At 42.1% G+C, this 7,225-nt stretch overlaps 1 long non-coding RNA gene across 2 annotated transcripts in view; it reads left to right on the plus strand.

The window, feature by feature from the left end:
- Positions 1-7,225, plus strand: part of LOC107196662 — an 81,267-nt gene that overhangs the window by 67,662 nt on the left and 6,380 nt on the right. The window contains exons 3-5 of one of the 2 annotated variants that reach the window (XR_003043673.1): positions 1,644-1,720; positions 5,813-6,215; positions 6,817-6,889. This is a non-coding gene — a long non-coding RNA (uncharacterized LOC107196662). Of the gene's footprint in view, positions 1-1,643; positions 1,721-5,812; positions 6,216-6,812; positions 7,208-7,225 lie in introns of those variants that run through there. The other variant, XR_001518090.2, reaches the window with a different exon arrangement.

The following is a 7,225-nucleotide window of genomic DNA, read 5'->3' on the forward strand; positions in this document are numbered from 1 at the left end:
AGAGTGAGGACCTGAACAATACAATCTAGTTGGCATCAACTCAGTTTGCAGACTTCCCTCCATCTACTGTAAGCACCAGGCGGATGGGAGAGGGAAGGACCGCAGCGGCCACACAGTTCCTCGCAGCATCTCATCTGACGGTATTTCAAAACCCGCAGGCTGTTTCCAGGGCTCCTGAGACTTCAGGAGGACACGCCCCAGTGAAGTGAAGGATTAAGCAGGGCGTGAAGGGAGCCTCAATAACAAGATGAAAGGAGAGGAGTTGAAGAATCCGTGCAAAGGAAGAGAAGGGTGTCTGGGAGGGGACCCGCATTTGCTGATGGTGTCTGTGGTCAGCTCATGCTGTTTCAGTAAAAGCCTCAGTAGAAACAGGCCCAGTATGACCGAAAGAAACCTTGTCGATTTGTGAAAAAATGAATTTCAGTACACAGAATCTTCATTTTCAGATTTGCCCTACCGAATTTGAAGAAAAAGAAATGCCCCAGCAGCAATCTCAGTAAAATGAGGTGGTGATTTGCACATAATCGAATCAACAAGAGCAAACCTTTTAAAACCAATTTTAATATGTCTTTATTGTAGTTACATTAGCTCCTGGGGTTAATGTGAGAGTCTTGCTAATAATAGCTTTTATATAAAATTGGTTGTAAGAAGAGAGGTAGTTATTGTCCCAGGTTCATTATAATCCATTCCCTAATTTCACAGCTAGTAAATCAACTTGCAGTATGAGCTGTTGGAGCGGTTCCTTTAACCCAGGCCTTGGATTCAAGAATGGGCAGCTCTGCTTTGGGCTGCCAGGTGACTTGAATAATGTGTGTACTTTAGAGCAGCGGTCCCCAACTTTTTTGGCACCAGGGACCTGTGCTCCTATGAGAATCTGATGCCTGATGATCTGAGGTGGAGCTGGGGCAGTGATGCTAGCGCTGAGGAGCAGCTGCAAATACAGATGAAGCTTCACTCGCTCGCCCACCGCTCACCTCCTGCTGTGCAGCCCGGTTCCTAACACACCACAGACTGGTACTGGTCCGCAGCCTGGGAACTGGGGACCCTGGCTTTAGAGTGTTGACATAGTCAGTGGGACTCATCAAATCTAATACTCATTTTTACATTCTTTCATAGAAAAGTGGATTCAGATTAGGATCAGCCTTATTAATGAACACCCCGGACATAATCAGGCACCTTCCCCAAGGCTACGTTTCTCATGCAATGTCCTTGTTCTGGGGATGTGACTAAACACAAAGTTCTGATAAGTAGTGTATGTTCAATGTAGATTATAAACTGGAAGTCAGGCTGACATTTGGCCCGATCGTGCTGAAGCAGCTATTTTCAGCTTTGTCAGATTAAATTTATAGCCTAATGAACATTTTTGGAGGCCTGTAGCTGATTCCTCATCTATTTAAATTTCAGTAGCTTCTCTAATCTCTAATCAGATTAGCATAAAATGACAAACCTTAGTAGTCATTTGGTTATTCTCATTGCCTCAAGAAGGTCAGTAGTAAACTGTTCAGAGACTCATGGTTTCCATTCTTGTCCTTTTCCAAAGGGACAGATTCTCATCCTCAGTGGCCCATGACAGGATTTTATCATTCTCACTTAAATCTAGCTTGAGTCTTTCCTGCTTTAATTCAATTTCCTTTTCCATTTAGGTCTTCAGAAGTCATGGGGAATAATCGTTCGATATCTCCTTCATAAAACCTTCCATGAACTTGAAAACAGCAACCAGGTATATTCAGAGGCTTCTCTACCATAAGATAGAACCCGATTCTTTTTAACTTGTGATTTTGACTCTGTTTCCTCCAACAGAAGGCTCCTAAATCCCCTCTGTTTTCTCCCCATGTTATTAAGTGTGGTAATATACTGTTAGGATGTATTCAGGGGTTAATTATCTGTCAGTGAAATCTGTAGTGTCTAGCTCAACCGTGGAAGATGTGTCTGCTGTAGTCTTTAGCAGGTCAAGGATGTCCTCTTGTTGTAACCTGTCTGCAACAATTCCAGATACCCCATGCAATAATGCCTAGTAAAAGGGGGGCAGGGTCTCCTCCATAAGTCTCTCTATACTGTACGAAAAGCCTTTTTCCAAAGCTCCCTAAATGACTTAATCTCAGATCTCATTGGCTAGGATTGGGCCACAGGCCAGGGGAATAGGATTGCCAAGGGTGCCCGTATTTACATTGTATTTACATTAGCTCCTGGGGTTACCATCCAGTCGCCATGCACGCCCCCACCCCAGCTTGGCAAGAGGACTCATTTCCTGAGTACATAGCTTTGTGGAGAGGGAACCTTCAAATGAAATCAAGGCTCTGCCAGCAAGGATAAAGGGGGAAGGGGCAGCAATGGCTGTTAGGCAGGCAATCGCTGTGTTTACCACAGGTGAACAAAAATGGGAGCAAACTATTCTCCACATAGTTCAAAATATTGACAATAACACAACAAAACTAGCCATTACCGAAAACTCATTAAGTGCAGGTACTGCGAGAGCTGGCGGGCACACAAACATGAACACCATGCGGTCTATGACCTGACAAGCTGGCAATCAAGATGAGGAGATACTTCTCATATAATTTTAAAATCGTACAGTAAGTGATAAGAGAGAGGCATGCACAGAATGTTCTAGAAGCACAGAGAAGGAACCCTCAGCTCAACTGAGGGTACGATTCTTGGGGAGAGGCCACGTGGACCGGCTGTACATGCTGAGAATGAGTTAGGCTAAGAAAACGAGACTTGGGAGGAACTATGGGGTATGTGACTCTTGATTTTCTAGTCGTTGTATAATATTTTATATTTTATTATTATGGCTCATCTAAAGTTGACGAAATAGAAAATCCTTTCAAGCCTTGAGGGTGGTGTGCATTTCAAGGGTCATTTCCCATGAGTTCATTTTTTCACATTTTGTATCTGGATGAAATCCATTTTATGATCAGTGAATTCCATATTTCAACAAGGAAGCCACTCATCCAGTAGGAAAATGTGTGAGGGAGTGAAAATGAATGCAGTACTGATCGCTATGATGTCACTGGCTCTGTAAATGGGCTTGTTTTTAAGTATTATAAGAAACTTTGGTAATTTGGATTCAGGGAGAACCAGTCAGAATGAGTGGAAGTCTGTCACTTAGAATAGTTTGATTACTTTTACTAATGTGTATCATAAGAGGAGATAGCAAAGAGTTGCTCATGAGGCATGCATTTTAAATAGATAAGAAGGATTTCCTTAGCACATTCAGTATCTCTAAAAGTTCTCCTCCAATGGCAAGAGACACTGGAAAACAAGCCGTTCTTTACTCCTGTATCTTTTTTTATTTTTTACATGATTTACAGTTTATTAGGAAATCTTTGCTTTAACAGATGTAAACTTTAGCCTGATCTCTGTTGAGTTTACTAAAGAATTATGAATATGTAAAGAATACATGCTTTTAAAAATGTTCTAGATCCATCATTGGAGTTCTATATGCATGTTTACATTTAAAATACAGTCCTCTTATAAATCAATAAGAAAAAGAAAGATTTCAATAACGCCGAGACTAAAGTCATAATCAGGCAATTCAGGATAACAAGTTATATAAAATAGGGTTAGATGGCTCAATAATCAAAGAAATGAAAATTAAACCAAATTGGCAAAAATTTTTGTAAAAAGATAAATCGATAAGTAAAGTGCTCATGCCCAGGGCTGGTGAGAGTGTGGAGAAATGAGCATCGATGTTTTATTCTATATTCAGAGATGTATGTTTAAAGATATTTATTCTGGAACTGTTTGTTTTCTCGCAAAATTTTAAAATAACTTGAGTGTCCATTAATAAAGAATTGATTTAATTAAATAATGGTATATTCATGCAATGGAATACTATACTACACATCTGTTTAAAAGAATGAGGTATATCTATACGTACTGACCTTTAAAATTTCAAGATATATTACGTTAACAAAGCAAGGTACAGAACAGAATAAAAGTTATCTATATGTATGTATGTGGAAATATTAATAATTATATTTTCTGGAAGGATGTACAGGAAACAGTGTAATATAGTGGTTCCCTTCAGGGAAAAGGGCTGGAGAGAGAGAAAGGATGGCAGACTTCTACTTCACTTTGTATCTTTCCGTGTGGTTTGAATCTGTGCAAGAGTTGCTTTATTTTAAAACATGAAATGTGTTTTAAAAAAAAAGAATAGGTCTCATCTTCATGGTTTGACATGTAAAAACTCCACTATAAGAAGAGAAAAAGCAGGAACAGAATAATCAGAATGTTATGATCCTGTTAATGATTCTGTTTAGACAGAGCTCTACATGCAGACCTGTATAGTATTTGTATTAAAAAGTCTGGAAGGAAATACCCTGAACTATATCATCAGTGCAGCCACCCTAGACAATGTGAAGAAGTGTCCAGATCACAGAAATCTTTACTTTCTCTGTACTGTTTAATTTTGTACAGTGGATTATCAGAAAGGAAGATATAAATTTTTCCAACTGGGAATCACTCCTGCCCACTCTATGCAAAAACAAGGGTTTGGCTCAGTCTCTCACCTGGTTCTTCTAAGCTTACTCTCACCTATTTCCCTTTTAAATTTCACCTACCAGGGAAGGCTTTGTGGTCAGGAGTGGGATAGGTGAGAAATCTCTCCTCTGATCGGACTTATCTACCCAAGTCTTGCCTAACTAGAAAAACTGGAAAATCAAAATTAAAAACAGAACATCCAAACAGAACACTGAAAACTAGCCCAACCTGTCAATGAAATCAGCATGTTTTAGTGTACCACCGGTTTGTGCACAGAGCTAGCAGCCATCTGAAAGGAAAGGAGCGGAGCCATAGACTGAAGATCCAGGACCCCGTGCCCCCAGAGACGACCTGCGGGACACCCCCCCCCCCACACACACAATTTGAACCTCACATTGTGCTCACCGGCTCATCATGTCTGTTGCCCTATCTTAGGAGGTTGGTATGAGGATCTGGTAAGACAGGAGGAGTGCTATGGAAATGAAAGGTGGTCCTCCACATCAGTGTGTAAGCCCTGGAGGATCCGACTGCTCTCTCGAGTTTGTTTTGTTATGAATATTGCCTAGAAAATTAGGAGAATACGAGATGTTCATTGACCCCCAAATTCTCTGATTTTATTAAGAAAATACTGTGACAACCCAGTCTCGACAATTCATCTTTTCAGTTGCTTTTCATCTCATGATCTCAAAACACTGAAATATCACTTCCAGTCTTAAAACATGACTGCACAATAACGGACGTGAGTTGCTGTTGGGCAACCAATAGTACCTGTGTTTACACATATTCCAGCATTCCCTCCTCCCCCCACCGATAATAAGAATAAGTTTTTCGTTACTGGTGAGAGCCACTATTACAGAAAGAAAAGGCAGCTCAGATGTGTCCCAGCGCTGGAGGAGAGCTTAGAAAAGAGAAACCTCAGTCGAAAGTACACATCAGATTCCCACTTCATTCAGGGAAAGGAAGAGGAGATTGAGCAGGCCCACACAAGGGGAAGTGGCTAAGCAGAGGTTTCTAACGCCAAGGCCGCTGTTTAACCTATGGAGCAGCCCTTCTTTGCATTTGTTTGAATCTAGTTACTGCAGAACATTCCACATGCTGGCCCACGAAACAAAAGAGAGTAATTTTTCTTGTAAGTTGAGAAAGTATTTAAATGGTGAGGTTGATGACTGTCGTTGCCTGGATCATGTCCTTTAAAACAGATATGTTGAAGTACTAACCCCCAAACCTCAGAATGTGGCCTTATTTGGAAACAGGGTCTTTGCAGATTTAATCAAGTTAAAATGAGGCCATTAGGGTGGGCCCTAATCCAATATGACTGGTGTCCTTATAGAAAAGAAAAATTTGGATGCAGAGACAGATACACACAGAGAGAAGAAGACGTGAAGACACAGGGTGGACACAGAGAGGGGACAGAGGACTGGAGTGATGCATCTATACGCCAAGGAACGCCTGAGGCTGCCGGAAGCTCGGATTGCAGCATGGAACAGATCCTTCCCTAGCATCTTCAGAGGGAGCATGGCCCTGCCAACACCTTGATTTTGGACTTCTGGCCTCCAGAATTGTGAGAGAATAAATTTCTCTTTATTAAATAGATATCCACCCAGTTTCTGATTCTCGTTATGGCAGCCTAAAGAAACAAATACATCTGCTCGAGTTGCGTGTCCTTAACCAGGGCCAGAAAAAAGACGGGTGAAGCCTCAGCCTATTCCTGCGTGGGATGCTTGCGCAACAAAGTAAGTAACAAGAGTTCGTGGCCTTTCCATTGTGGTGGTGGGTTTTTTGGGAACACTCAGCCTGGAGGTAGTTTTCTTCCTGTGCAATGCAGAGAACCAGTAAACCCCACCCTTTGTAGCAGGACAGAGAGGAGAGGCGCAGGGGCAAGCCGAGCATACCGTCTTGACCTGGACCATGGCTTGGCTCTGTGCAGGAGCTAACACTGTGTACACAGCTACTTAAAGCCCAACCTTCTAACCAAATGGAGACAGACAGGGGTAGAACGCCCCAAAGGGGAGAGATGCCCTGAGACCATGCCAACCATCAGGAATCAAGGGCAGGAGGGTTTGTTCGCAAACAAAACCGAACCTGAAAATCTCAAGAATACCAGGAACTGGACCTTATCTAGCCAAGGCAAGGATGTTCTTGTTTCGTTTTTGTTTCTTGTTTCTTTTTATTTTAAAACTTCCTTAGAGGAGAAAAATTAACACTAAAATTGAAATCCCAGTCATAATTTTTGCATGTATATTTGTGAACATATAATTATTCCTCTGTGTGTGTGTCGTTCTATTATGTGGATTGAGTTCTCAAGCCATCCTTTTGTCATCTTTTTGAAGCCAGGAAATATAAACGAAAATCCTCAGATGTTATTAAAGAGAGGCTCCTGGACTAAGAGGCCCCCAGATGACGGCAGGTAATTTCCCCTTGTTACCTCTGCGTACAGGAGTGGGCGGACCTGCGACCTGAAGCTGCCTTGCCAGGAAGGGCTCCGGTTGTCCTGAGCCTGGGGACACACCCCTCCACTCAGACCCAGCCTCAGTCTGTGCAGGGTTAGAGAGCCTCAGCCCTGAGCCTCTGTTTTCATTCCTCCTCAGACCCAGTTCAGCTTTTTTTTCTCTGCAGAATAGGCTGGGGTAGGAGGACAGGGAGGACTGACATCGGAGAGGATCCTAGCTAACAATGTTAGAAATTTAGGGTAATTTCCTCTATTTACTTCACCCTAAAAAAAGAGAGAGAGAGAGAGACTTAT

The sequence above is a fragment of the Pteropus alecto genome, unplaced genomic scaffold (genome assembly GCF_000325575.1).
Source record: "Pteropus alecto unplaced genomic scaffold, ASM32557v1 scaffold70, whole genome shotgun sequence".
Taxonomy (NCBI): Eukaryota; Metazoa; Chordata; class Mammalia; order Chiroptera; family Pteropodidae; genus Pteropus; species Pteropus alecto.